Genomic DNA, 14709 nt, shown 5'->3' with positions numbered 1-14709 from the left:
CCCCCATACAACTGGCTGGGCCAATCGCAAGGTGCAAGCACTTTCAGATGGGAGAATAGTAGTGATTCATATAATCTCCCAAACCTGTAAATGCCTGATATGTCACTGAAAGAGCAATTCCACTTTCGTGAGAAACATTCCCCTCTGGTTATATACAGTGCAGAATGTTAACAAACGTTGTTGCAGATTCCTACCATTTGTCATTCTGAAGTAATAGCTATTTGTTTGTCTGTGTCCAGATGCAAAGCGAATCTGTATGGGAGTGACTTTATAATTACACTGTGCAACAAATTTTTATTTTTTGCCAGTTTTGGAAACAAAAGGATCCATTTCTTAATGAATTTCACATTCTGAGTTCAAATATAACAATGAAATTTGTCAATTGGCTCTAGTTATTCTGTAAACGGAAAGTTTTCTACTATAGGCGTAATGACTACATAATGCACAATAATTATATAGATAGATGTCTTTCCACAAATATAAAGCAAGTGATATTGACTACATAACAAAGCCTAAATGGCATAATATATTGCATAGGATTACCAAGAAAAATTATAGCCATAAGCTAAGTTGAATCATTTTAATACTTAGGATTCTCACTAGTTTTGTCTTCAGTTTGTGTCGGTTTTGCTTCTCTTGGCTTTTCTCTTGTATTCGAGGAAAGGGCTATCTCTTACAACTGCACGTGACTACACGCTTCAGGTTCTTCCTCACTTGACTCAACCACGAAGGATTCTGGTGCTTTAGGAATTGGTAGCCCCTCTCCATGAGGAACTGGACGTATTGCCGATGGAATATTTGGATAGTGCACAGATAACTTTTTCTTCTTATTTAGCCCTTTTACAATTGGAGGCACCATACAAAAGTAACAATTACTAACATGATCTGTTGGCCCTCTCCAAATCGTTGGCACAGCGAAAGGCATAGATGCCTTTTTTCCATTCAACCATTGCTCCATTGCCGTCCCACAAGAATTGCAGCATATATGTGGTGCCCAGCTCTTGTCCTGGTCTCCTATCTTGCAGCCAAAATACAAGTTGTAGGCTTTCTTAATCATTCCTGTTATCCTCCTTTTTTGTGAGATAAAAGTTATTTCACCGCAGATATAGCAGAAATTATCTGCTTTATTCACACAAGTTCGAGGCATTACTGAGTAGCCTATATAAGCATAAAACGAAATGTAAAGACGCTGTCGAACTACAATCAGCTACAGATACTGCAGCTTTTATGCAGTGAAGTGATGCAATTAAAGGCTAATATTGCATCATCTCAGTATACATGCAATTTTCTATTGGTCACCAGTATCAATTGCGCAATATGCAGCTGAAGTTGCATCATAATTTTGAATGGCTTACGTCATTAGATGGGTGAATATATCATGGAAACTAGAGCCAATCAACATTTTTTAGGGTCATTTTCGTTTTCAGCACCCCAAAATTATGTAAGATTAGCTAATTTTATGCCCAAAACTTTTTACCTGTTGAACAGTGTTATCGACCAGCTGTTGCACTTGCAAGGTTCTATTGAGGAATGTGGCAGGGTCCCTTTAGATCCATGATATCTCTTTGGGTGTATCCCACCAAAAATTCAATTTTTGTTGCAGGGGATGCTGAAAAATCTGATTAATGCAGACTTCTGGGAAAATCACTGAGTCAATCACATAAGTAGGAAATTACATTTCTGGGGGGGCATTCTGTATACAATCTGGGTACAGAACGCCTCCAGGTTGCCATATTGCATTTTACCGAAAATTACAGTGCTGCAGATTGAAAAGGAAAGGTAATTTGAACCACTTGCCTACTGGGCACTTTTACCCCCTTCCTTCCCAGGCCAATTTTCAGCTTTCAGTGCTGTTGCACTTTGGCAATTTCCCGGTCATACAGCACTCTGCCCAAACAAACAAACAAACTTTTTATCATTTTTTTTAAACAGATAGAGCTTTCTTTTAGTGGTATTTAATCACCCCTGGATGTTTCTTTTTTGATAAACAAACTAAAAAAGACTGAAAAGTAAAAAAAATTATTTTTTTTGCTTAGTTTCTGTTATAAAATTTTGTAAATAAGTAATTTTTCTCCTTCAATGATGTATGCTAATGAGGCTGCAGTGATGGGTGGCACTGATGGGCATTGAAAGGCAGCACTCATATTTGGCACTGATAAGCGTCACTGATAGGCGGCACTGACAGACGGCACTGATAGGAGGCACTGACAGGCAGCTCAGAGAGAACTGCCAATGACCAACATTTTCTATTTACATGTGATCAGCTGTGATTGGACACAGCTGATCACATGATAGAGCCTGTGTCATCGGCTCTTTACTGTGATCAGTGATCCGCTGTGTCTCAGTGATACAGCACACCACCAATTGCCACGTGCCCCAGTCCTCCCAGGTCGAGAGTGCCGCTGCCCTCCCGTCATTTCTTTATATTGTGGGCGGGAGGCGGATAATAACGTTCAACTAAAATATAACTTTGTGTAGCAACTGTACAGTACATGCTATATATTTTTTTTATTTGTTACTTTTTTCCCTTACCCTTTAAAATCTGGTGGCTGAATGGATTAGGGATGGACTGAAGAAAAAAGGAACCCATATTACTGGGTGGAGTTATTTGCCTGCAAGGGAAAATACAAGGCTCACTAAGGCTGGTCATACATTATACAATTTTCTTGAGAATTTTGCTTTAGATTTACCAAAAACCTTATAATAGGAGGTCAAACCTAAACAACATTTTCAATTGTATCCAATTAGGCAGGCCCTTGCACTACATAGCTGAAGGTAAATCTAAAGGAAATTGGACAGAAATTGAACAGAAAATTGTAATAAAATTGTATAGTGTATGGCCAGCCTAAGATGTCATTTTGCATTGCCTTGCAGTGTGACAATGGTATAAATCTCCCTTAACTACTTGCCACCAGCCACTGTATAAAACCGGCAACAGGGCGGCACCGCTGCGCAAAATAACGTTTTAAAATGTGATTTGCGCTCCTGATGTTTTCGCGGGCGAGGGGGGCGCGCATGCGCCCCCGCCGACCCGTGGGTGTCACGATTCGACCCCTGAGGGATCAATCATTCAATTTCAGCCAGTGATGTCCGGCTGAAGTTGGATGATAGGTCCCTGTCCTATCCTGTCCTGTGTTGACAGTTACACAGGACAGGATATGATGTAAATCTTCTCTGCCTGGGCACATTCCATCCCAGAGAGAGAAGAAGACACAGTAAACATGAATAAAACAGCACACATTTACAGTTAGAACACACCTAGGTCACATTTAACCCATTGATCACCACCCCCCCCAGTTAACCCCTTCACTGCCCTGTCACCAGTGTCATTGTTTACAGTGCACAGATTTTTACTGATCATTGTATTAGTGTCGCCGGCGACTTCTGATAGTGTGTCAGTTAGCGTCAGTTAGCGCCCTTCCCAGATAGCGTCAGATTGCCCGCTAGTACACCAGTAATCACATTTAACCCCTTGATTGCCAGGAACACACTCACTTGCACACTAAACCTCCATTGCTAGTATAGTGTCTGATTGGATCAATATCTTTGATCAGATCAGAGCTATACCAGCGTTCACATTACTATAGTGTCCCCAAAAATGCAGCGTTAGCGGGATCAGCCCCAACACCTGCCAGCACCTGCATTTAGCCCCCCTTCTCCCCCAGCAAGTGCAGTGTCAGTAGATAACTGTCATTTGATACATTACACACAAAACCGCAGTGTTCACAGAATCAGGCCTGATCTCTGTTAGCACTTGTCAGTAAATGTTTTGTAGCGGTTCAAGCAGTCCCTGACAGCCAGGCGCTCTTTTTCCCGTGAGTCGCCCTAGGTACCTATAAATTCAGTGGCCTAAATGTCTAAGCAAAGGTAGTGAAGAAGCCTACAGGATTCTGAGCATGTCAGGTGAGAGCGAAGGGGAAGACTCACTAACAGAATCCACCTCAGAATACGAACCTGTAGACAGCAGTAGCACCCTGACAGTTAGCTCAGACAACGGAGAAGAGGTCCCTGCTAATATCAGGCTTACCCGACGCCATTTCCAGGTTGCTGAGGTGGTACAAACTCATGATGACTCTCATATGCAGCAGAGTGCCAGTACTAGTGCTGCTCTACCTTTTGGTGAACTGGTGAGCACCAGCGGCCTAGTACGTCCTGGTCTTATACTTATCAGCACTGCAGTATCACTTGGTGATGAGGCGAGTCCCATAAGTGCAGTACAAGCTGGTTGCGGTGGCGAGCATAAGTAGTGTCCCGCAGCCACCAAGAATTCGCACACAGGCCCGTAGAGCCCCTCGTATTCTTCCGGATGTGCTTGCAAATCCCGATTGGCAGCCCACAAATTCTGAAGCACCCGTACTTCCCCCATTCACTGCCCAAACGGAATTTCAGGTGGAAACAGCAAATTTAAATACCCCCGTTGATTTTTTGGAGCTGTTTTTCACAGATGATCTTTATGCATTGATTGTGGATCAAAGCAATTTATATGCATGACAATTTATCGCCGCCAACCCAAATTCAAACCTTGCCAGACAATTCACATGGAAACCCATTACGGTTTCCGAATTTAAAGTTTTTTTTGGGCCTAACCCCCAACATGGGCATTAATTAAAAAAGTGAATTGCGGTTGTATTGGTCCACAGACTCGATTTTTCACATGCCCATGTTCTCTGCTGCCATGGCCAGGCATAGATATGAGACGATATCGCATTTTATGCACTTCAACATCAACACACTCAGTCGTCCTCGGGGTGACCCTCAATTTGACCGGCTCCACAAAATTTGGCCCCTCGTAAATCATTTTTAACCAAACATTTGTAGATGTGTATACTCCTCATCAAAATATCTGCATCTATGAGTCCCTCATTAATTTTTCTGACCGCCTTGCATTCAAACAGTTTATCCCTAGCAAGCGTGCCAGATATGGGGTCAAGGTGTATAAGACCTGTGAGAGGGCAACAGGCTATACATGTAAGTTTCAGATTTACGAGGGAAAAGATAGTCATGTGGAGCCCCCCAGATGACCAGACTACATGGGGAGCAGTGGCAAGATAGTTTGGGACTTGGCGTCATCCTTTTTCCATATGGGATACCACTTATACGTGAACAATTTTTATTCAAGCGTGCTACTGTTTAAACATTTGTTCAATCTTGGAATTTGCGCATGTGGCACTGTGCGGCCTAATCGCCGGGGCTTCCCCAACGACTTGTAAATACCCATCTTAGAAAGGGGGAAAAAGCCTGCTTGAGAAATGAAGAATTGCTCGCAGTGAAGTGATGTTTTCGTCCTGTCTTCCATTCATGCAGATACGACCATCCAAATTGCCACGGCAGCTGGTGTTGTTGAGAAGCCCCTCTGTGTCCACGATTAGAACCTTAACATGGGAGGGGTGGACTTCAACGACCAGATGATGAAGCTGTACTTAGTTTCCTGAAAAGCCAGACGCTGGTACAAAAAAAGTGTCTGTTTATTTATTTCAATTGTCTATATATAATGCTTTTGTTCTTTACAAAGAAACTGGACATAGTGGATCCTTCCTAAAATTCCAGGTAGAGATCATCAGGGTCCTTTTGTATCCAGAAGGTGTTATGCCCCAAACACCCAACCCAGATGCAGTTAGCCGGCTGCATGAGAGGCATTTTCCCGTTGCCATTCCTGGTACCCCAACCCAAAGGAGACCCTAAAAAAGATGTTGTGTCTGTAGCAGACATGGAATTATTGTTTTTAATTGTAATTATGGAATTTGACAGATGCTTTTATTGTCCCTCCTGTCCTGACCAACCTGGCCTCTGCGTCAAGGACTGCTTCTGTCGCTACCATACACTAGTGGAGTATTAGTATAGGGTACAGCACAGCACAGTTCAGGGCACATTTACACAGGGTCTTGAGAGATGTTAGGTAGTCAGGAAACTGGCTATCGCATTTGGAGAGACCCTACCATCTGTTTTTAAAATGTTAAAGTTTGAAAAAAAAAAAAAGTTAAATAAGTAAGTACAAATCCCCCCAAAAATTTAAAATTTTAAAAACCAAAAATAGTTATAGTTTTTTTTTGTTGTTATTTTTGTTATTGTTCTACTTTTTCACAGATGGGGGCACAATCACAGATGGGGTGCTGCTTTTGAGTGAGTGCTGTGTTGATGGAGAGCAGAGACACAGTTAAACACAACAGTCTAATTCATGCCTTCTCTGCTTTTCACAGGTAATGCTGCTTTCTCCTCTCCACTCTTCACTGCAACAACAACGCATAGACTGCTGCTATTTATGGGTAATGCTGCTTTCTCCTCTCCACTCCACTCTTAACTGCAACAATAACGCATAGACTGCTGTTAATTTCAGAACAAAAAGTGTACAGTATATATATTTTTGTCTGTTGATTAGTTCTCACCTCTAGTTGCACTATTTTTTATGACTGTAGCCTGTGTCTTGTCTGTGTTTGAGAAACACCCCCCCTATTCATGTGATCCTTATCAGTTCCTAATTGGGGCGGCTCAGAGTACTCATTTGACTATCTCTCTATAAATTCAGATCAGCTCATGGGGGGAAATCACAGATGGGGTGCTGCTTTTGAGTGAGTGCTGTGTCGATGGAGTGCTGAGATGCAGTTAAACACAGCAGTCTAATTCATGCCTTCTCTGCTTTTCACAGGTAATGCTGCTTTCTCCTCTCCACCCTTAACTACAACAACAACGCATAGACTGCTGTTAGTTTCAGAACAAATACTGTATATATATTTTTGTCTGTTGATTAGTTCTCACCTCTAGTTGAACCCTTTTTTTAGGACTGTAGCCTGAGTCTTGTCTGTGTTTGAGAAACATCCCCCCCCTATTCATGTGATCCTTATCAGTTCCTAATTGGGGCGGAGCAGAGTACTCATTTGACCATCTTTCTATAAATTCAGATGAGCTCATGGGGGGAAATCAGAGATGGGGTGCTGCTTTTGAGTGAGTGCTGTGTTGATGGAGTGCGGAGACGCAGTTAAACACAGCAGTTTAACTAAAGCAGGATAACTCAAGCAGCAGGAAGATACAACAAGAAACTCTACTGCGTGCTGGACAGACTGCAAGCAAACACCCCGGGAAACATCTCTTACAAGTCTGAGTCCCACTCTGTGTACCTTTTTAATATGTCCCCTCTACTCCTCCTTTTCATATTACTTTCCTGCGTTCCCAAAATCTCACTTCTTTACCGCTCTGCTCCACCCCAAAACTTGTACATCTCACCCTCACTGCTACCATCTCCCTACTACTGCTCTCATCACCTCCTGCTGATACTTTACTCTCCTGATGACCCAAACACCAGGACAGTAAAGCATGTGCACTTGTGTACATCCTGCTCCCATGTTACTTTCCTCACCCTTCTTCTCCTAACCTCTGGGGATATCTCCCCAAACCCTGGTCCTCCACTATCTCACCCCCACACCAGGTGTCCTCTTTCTTCCGGGAATAGCCGCAATACCCTCAATTTAATATCGGTCCCCGTGCTCTCATAACCACCCTCCCTTTTTCATGTGCACTCTGGAATGCCCGCTCTGTCTGTAATAAGTTCACCTCTGTCCATGACCTTTTTGTCTCCCGCTCCCTTAACCTACTAGCAATTACAGAAACCTGGCTTCAAGCAGCAGATTCTGCTTCTCCCGCAGCACTATCCTATGAAGGCCTCCTCTGGACCCACTCACCCAGACCCAGGGGTCGCAAAGGTGGTGGGGTTGGTTTGCTTCTATCCCAACCTAGCACCTTTCGAGTCCGCCATAACCCTCCCTCCCTATCCTTCTCTTCTTTCGAGACTCACTGCATCCGGCTGTTTTTTCCCATTCCTCTGAGGATTGCAGTGATCTATCTGCCTCCTGGACTGGTGTCCCGCTTTCCTGATGATTTCTCCGCCTTCCGGCTGTTTTTTCCCATTTCTCTGAGGATTGCAGTGTTCTATCGGCCTCCTGGACCGGTGTCCCACTTTCCTGATGATTTCTCCGCCTGGCTACCCTACTTTCTCTCCTCTGAACTACCCACTATCATTCTCAGAGATTTTAACATCCCTATTAATGTCAACAACCTGGCTACATCACAACTCTTCAACCTAACCTCATCTTTTGCATTAGCAATGTATACAGTCCTCCACTCACTCTGATGGGAATACATTAGACCTTGTTTTCTCCCATCTTTGCACTCCCTACAACCTCACAAATACCCCCTTTCCTATCTCTGATCACAAGCTCATCACCTTCACAGTCACCTCGTCTTCAAACACCTAACCCTCCAAGCGGCAAACAATTACCCGCAGAAACCTTCACAACTTGAACCCTGCTCCTTTCCACTCTGCAACTGACCAGCTCTATGACAGAATCTCTCCCCTGTCCTGCCCTCACCTGGCCACTGCTGTCTACAACAGCTCGCTTTCATCCACCTTAGACTCACTTGCTCCTCTAACAACACGAAGCATCAGGCCACGGCCGTTACAACCTTGGCAGACTGACGACACCAGAAATCTTAAACGACATAGTCGTGCGCTGGAGCGATTGTGGCGTAAAACCAAATCTGAACAAGCATTCACCCTATATAAATTAGCTCTCTTAACATACAAGTCCTCCCTTCATGCTGCCAAACAAGCCTACTTTGTCACTCTTATTAATACCTTGTCATCCAGTCCTCGTCTCTTCTCTACTTTTAACTCTCTACTTTCTCCACCACCACCCCCACCCAGTACCTCACTCACTGCTCACGAGATTGCAAATCATTTCAAAAACAAGATTGACTCAATTAGTAGGGGCATCGCCACTACAGACATCCATCCAACTTAGCATACCTTATACTAAACCTCCCTCAATACTTTCCTCTTTTGACCTTGCTACTACCTAAGAGGTCACTAAGGTTTTCTCAGAAGCCCATCTCACTACCTGCCCCCTGGATCCTGTCCCCTCACAACTACTACGGTCACCCTCTTCTTCCATCGTATGCTCCCTCACTCACATCTTCAATCTCTCCCTCTCTACTGGTGCCTTCCCCTCCCCTCTAAAGCACGCACACATCACTCTCATACTTAAAAAGCCCTCCCTGGACCCAACCAACCTGAACAAGTTAAGACCCATCTCCCTGCTGCCATTTACCTCTAAACTCCTAGAACGCTTAGTCTACAATCGCCTGAGCTCCCACCTCACTGACATCAACCTTCTTGACCCTCTACAGTCTGGCTTTCGCTCACTACACTCCACTGAAACTGCCCTAATAAAACTCACTAATGATCTACTAACTGCTAAAACCAATGGCCACTACTCTGTACTCTTACTACTTCACCTCTCTGCGGCTTTTGATACGGTTGATCATCACCTCCTCCTCAAAAAACTTCACTCTCTTGGCCTCAGAGACTCTGCTCTCTCCTGGTTCTCCTCCTACCTATCGCAGCGCTCCTTCAGTGTTACCTATAACGCTGCCTCCTCCTCCTCTTCACTCCCTCTTTCTGTATGGGTCCCTCAAGGTTCTGTCCTTGGACGCCTTCTCCCTTGGTCACTTGATAAACTCCCATGGCTTTAAGTACCATCTCTATGCTGACGACACACAAATCTATCTTTCTACCCCTCACCTTAACCCTTCAGTCTCCTCTCGCATCACTAACCTACTAAGTGACATATCGGCATGGATGTCACTCCACTTCCTCAAACTCAATCTTTCCAAAACTGAGCGCTTAGTATTCTCCCAGCCCGTGCCCCCTCCCGACTTCTCCATCAAGATCAACAACACAATCATCAGTCCCTCCCCTCATGCCAGGGTTCTAGGTGTAATCCTAGATGCTCATCTGTCCTTTCAGCCCCAAATCCAATCACTGTCCAAATCTTGTAGACTTCACCTCTGCAACATCTCCAAGATACACCCATTCCTAACCTCGGAAACCACTAAGCGACTTATCCACTCCCTTGTTATATCTCGCCTTGACTATTGTAACTCCCTCCTCATTGGCCTACCAAATTGCAGACTATCCCCTCTTCAGCCTATCATGAATGCTGCTGCCAGACTCATCCACCTTACTAACCGTTCTGTATTAGCCACACCTCTCTGCCAATCCCTCCACTGGCTTCCTAACGGCCCAACGGATACAATTCAAAACACTAACAATAACGTATAAAGCCATTTATAACTCTGCCCAAATTAGATCACAGATCTTGTCTCTAAATATCATCCAAACCGTACTCTCCGCTCCTCACAAGACCTTCTACTCTCTAGCTCCCTTTTCTCCTCCTCCCATGCTCGTCTCCAGGACTGCTCCAGAGCTTCCCCCATCCTCTGGAACTCTCTACCCCAATTCATCAGACTATCGCCTACTCTGCTCACTTTTAGGCGATCTCTGAAAACCTATCTCTTCAGGGAAGCCTATCCTGCCCTCAGCTAATACTGGAATCTTCTACTCTTCCAACAAGTCCATCCTCCACAGTTACTACCTTTTGTACCACTAGCCCCTCCCTCCTAGATTGTAAGCTCCAAGGAGCAGGGCCCTCAAATCCCTCTTGTATTGAACTGTATTGTTGCTGTATTGTCTCCTGTTATATTGTAAAGCGCTGAGCAAACTGTTGGCGCTACATAAATCCTGTATAATAATAATAATACTTTTACTGTTTTATTGTTACTGTTTTATTAACCTTTGCTGTTTGCAGGAATGCTTTCAGCTGCAGCACTGACCTGTTTATTTTGACAGCAAGAGGAACTTGCTCTCAGAATATACATATGTCCGTGTGGGCAGCGCTGTTGGATGAGATTTTCCATCCGCAGTTTAAAAAAAGAGCATATATGCCGAACCATGGGGGCCTGGGGTGGCCAGTGGGTGGATGGCCCCTATGCTTCAGCATATATATTTTATATTTGTTGGCACATTTTATGTGTGCCCACCATTTGAAGTGGGTGGATGAAGGGAGGTTTTCTAACGCTGGGCATACCACCACACACTTTTCCTTGCAGAGATATTTCAATTATAAAGTTGTTTTGAGTTACTGTTTTATTGTTAACCATTGTTGAGTTCTTTGCAGGAATGTCAAACTGCAGCACCGACTTGTTTATTCTGACAGCAACAGGGTATTGCTCTCAGAATATACAGTAGGTGTGTGCAGTGCTGTCGGATGAGATTTTTATTTCACAGTTAAAAAAAGAGCATATATGCCGAAGCATGGGGGCCTGGGGTGGCCAGTGGGTGGATAGCCCCTATGATTCACTGCAGCTGCAGGCATCATCCTGGTATTGTTTTTTTCAGCCGGCGATGGGCTTTCATGTAAAAGCAATCCTAGTGGCTAATTAGCTGCAGGATTGCTTTTACAAGCAGAGGGAGAAAATGCCCCCCCCCCCCCCTGCTACCTTTCATGGCCTTCTCGGGCAGTTCCGTGCCATCGGGGAAACCTGAGAATGCAGCCGGTGTTTCTGCCAGCTGATCATAGAGCTGATTGGAGACCGGAATGGTGCCAATCATCTCTATAATCTAAGAAATCAGAAGCTACGAGCATTTCATCACTTCAGTTGCGCAGGATGTAAACACTGCCATTTTTAAATTGGGAAAGCATCTGATCATACCAATCTTGGTGAGATTAGATAATGTAAGGGCAGAGGAGATATCTAGAGTATGATAGACCCCAGATTTCTCAAAAAAGAATATATGACAATGCCCATTGAAGTTATAGGAGATATTTGAATTCCCTGTGATAGCATTAAAAGTGATAAAAAAAAAAAAAAATTAAAGGGACAGTGTAAAAATAATTAAATAAATCAGAATAACAAAAAAAAAAAAGTACGCTCGCCCCCACGCGCACCTGTGGTCATGAGTGTTGACCCTGTGCCAGTATGGAAACAGCGGTTGCACCATGCATGTAAGGTATTGTTGCCACAAACGTCAGATCAAGGGCAGTAATTATAGCTCTAGACCTCCTGTGTAAATCTAAAATGGTATCTTGCAAAGGCTTTTAAAGCGTTGCCTATAGATATTAAAAATGTATGCAGTTTGTTGCCATTGCACGGGGCATGCGCAATTTTAAAGCATGTCATATTTGGTATCTATTTACTCAGCATAGCATCACCTTTTATATCTTACCAAATAATTGGCCAATATATTGTGTTTTTGTGCATTAAAATTACAAAAAGTGTATATTTTTTAAAAAAATTGCGTTTGAAAAATCGTTGTGTGAGTACTATGTGAGATAAAAAATTGCAGCACCCACCATTTTATTCACTAGGGTGTCTGCTCTAAAAAAATATATAATGTTTGGGGGTTCAAATTAATTTCCTAGCAAAAATACCGATTTTTTTTAATGTGAACAAAAAGTGTCAGAAAAGGCTTGGTCTTCAGGTGGTTAGAAGAGTGTGTGATGTGTGGCATAAACTTCTAATGCTTGGCATAAAATGCCACCACCCCCAAAATGACCCCTTTTCGGAAAGTAAACACCCCAAACTATTTGCTGAGAGGCATGTTGAATCAATAGAAGAATTTATTTTTTTACCACAAGTTTTTGGAAAATGACAAAAAAAAAATTTACACAAAATTGTAATTTAAATAATTTATTGCTCACACATGCCATAGGTATATGTGAAATTACGCGACAAAATACATTCTGCTACTTCTCCCGAGTATGGGGGTACCACATGTGAAAGACATTTTGGCAGTCTAGTCAAGCACAGGACCCCAAAATCCAATAAGCACCTTCAGTCCTTTAAAGGGCTTTATTTCCTCATTACACTTCCTGACTACCTATCACAGTTTCGGAAGCCCTGGAATGCCAGAATAGCACCAAACCACCCCAAATGACCCATTTTTGGAAAGTAGAAACCCCAAGGAATTTGATAATTAGCATGGTGAGTATTTTGCAGATCTTGTTTGTTGCCTCAAGTTTTTGTAAAATGAAGAAAGAAAACAAAAACATATTTTTTATTTTGTTTTATATTTCAAAACCTTGTGAGAAAAAAATTAGATCTGCAAAATACTTACCATGCCTCTTTTTAAATTCCGTGGGGTGTCTACTTTCCAAAAAGGGGTCACTTGGGGGGGTTTGGTGCTATCCTGGCATTTCAGAGCCTCCGAAACTGTGATAGGTAGTGAGGAAGTGAAATGAAGAAGTTACGCACCTTCAGGCTTTCAAAGTGGTCATTGGATTTCAGGCTCCTGTATGTGGCTAGGCTTCCAAAAAGTCTCACACATGTAGTATCCCCATACTGAGTAGAAGTAGCAGAATGTATTTTGGGGTGTAATTCCACATATACCCATGGCTTTTGTGAGCAATATATCATTTAAGTGACAACTTTGTGTAAAAAAAAAAAAAGTTTTTGTCATTTTCCAGAAACGTGGAAAAAAATAAATCTTCCATGGACTCAATATGCCTCTCAGCAGATAGCTAAGGGTGTCTACTTTCTGAAAAGGGGTCATTTGGGAGTGTTTTTACCATCCTGGTATTTTAGCACCTCAAGAAATGTGATAGGCAGCCAGAAAGTAAAACCTATGTAAATTTCAAATTATCTATACCATAGTTTGTAGATGCTATAACTTTCACACAAAGCAACCAATATACACGTATTAGGATTTTTTTACCAAAAACATGTAGCAGAATACATGTTGGCTAAATTTATGATGAAAATTTGAGTTTTTTGGATATATTTTATGACAGAAATGAGAAAATATTGTTTTTTTTCAAAATTTTGTGTTTTTTTGTTTACAGCGCAAAAAATAAAAAGTGCACAGGTGATCAAATACCATCAAAAGAAATCTCTATTTGTGTGAAAGAAAGGACATAAATTTTGTTTGGGTACAGCTTTGCATGACCGCGCAATTGTCAGTTAAATTAGTGCAGAGCTGTATAGCAAAAAATGGCATAAATTACAGTATCTTTACCATAGTTTGTAGACACTAACTTTCACACAAAGCAATCAATATACACTTATTGGGATTTTTTTTACCAAAAACATGTAACAGAATACATTTTGGCTTAAATTTATGACTAACTTTGAGTTTACGATATATATTTTTTTATAGCCGAAAGTAGAAAATATAGTTTTTTTTCCAAATTTTCATTTTTTTTTGATTATAGCGCACCAAATTAAAATTACCATAGTGCATTCTCATTATACAGTATTCCTTCATACACAAGGGGAGTGTACAGAGGCAGTGTACAATAGGGGATCGTCTAAGATCAAAATACATTGCATCACTTCAGCAAATGAAGAAAAATAAAAAGGTTTTTGCATGGTATATTCCAAAAGAAAATAATGATGGCACAATCCTATGAAAAGTTGAATGACAATATTGATTTTTATTCACATAGTTGCCAACATTTCCAAAAAAATATTTTAGGAACACACTTTTTTTTTTCTGTATGTCCAGAAAGTTGGTGTGAGCAGAGTATTATTTTAACTGGGGGTGGAGCATTCAATTGTGGTCGTGGCCTTAGTGATGGCGTCAGCAAGCACTGACTGTGAGAAATTGGGTTTAAAACTACACTGTCCAATTTCTCAGTCAGAACATGCTACATGAAAATATATACCATTTTTGTCAGCTAACAGCACTTTTTTCTAAAATTTTAGATAGAAGTAAAAAAATCTCCCTTTTCATGTAGCACTGTGAGAAATTGGACAGTGTAGTTTTAAACCCAATTTCTCACAGTCACTGCTAATGCTACATGAAAAAAAGGAGAGCTATGCCCAATGCAGACTTTTTTCACTTCTATAGAAGCACAGCAGATTTGCAAATCCCTAGCACCA

At 42.1% G+C, this 14709-nt stretch overlaps 1 protein-coding gene across 2 annotated transcripts in view; it reads right to left on the bottom strand.

Moving 5' to 3' along the window:
* The window catches only part of LPCAT2 (lysophosphatidylcholine acyltransferase 2), a 428744-nt gene that overhangs the window by 233148 nt on the left and 180887 nt on the right, over positions 1 to 14709 (bottom strand). The gene's annotated exons all lie outside the window — the stretch shown is intronic.

Source organism: Staurois parvus, unplaced genomic scaffold (assembly GCF_062004578.1).
Source record: "Staurois parvus isolate SC_StPar_1 unplaced genomic scaffold, SC_StPar_1.0 ptg000594l, whole genome shotgun sequence".
NCBI classification, from domain to species: domain Eukaryota; kingdom Metazoa; phylum Chordata; class Amphibia; order Anura; family Ranidae; genus Staurois; species Staurois parvus.
Note: the sequence above shows the minus strand (reverse complement) of the source record. Positions and strands in the feature narration are given on the sequence as shown.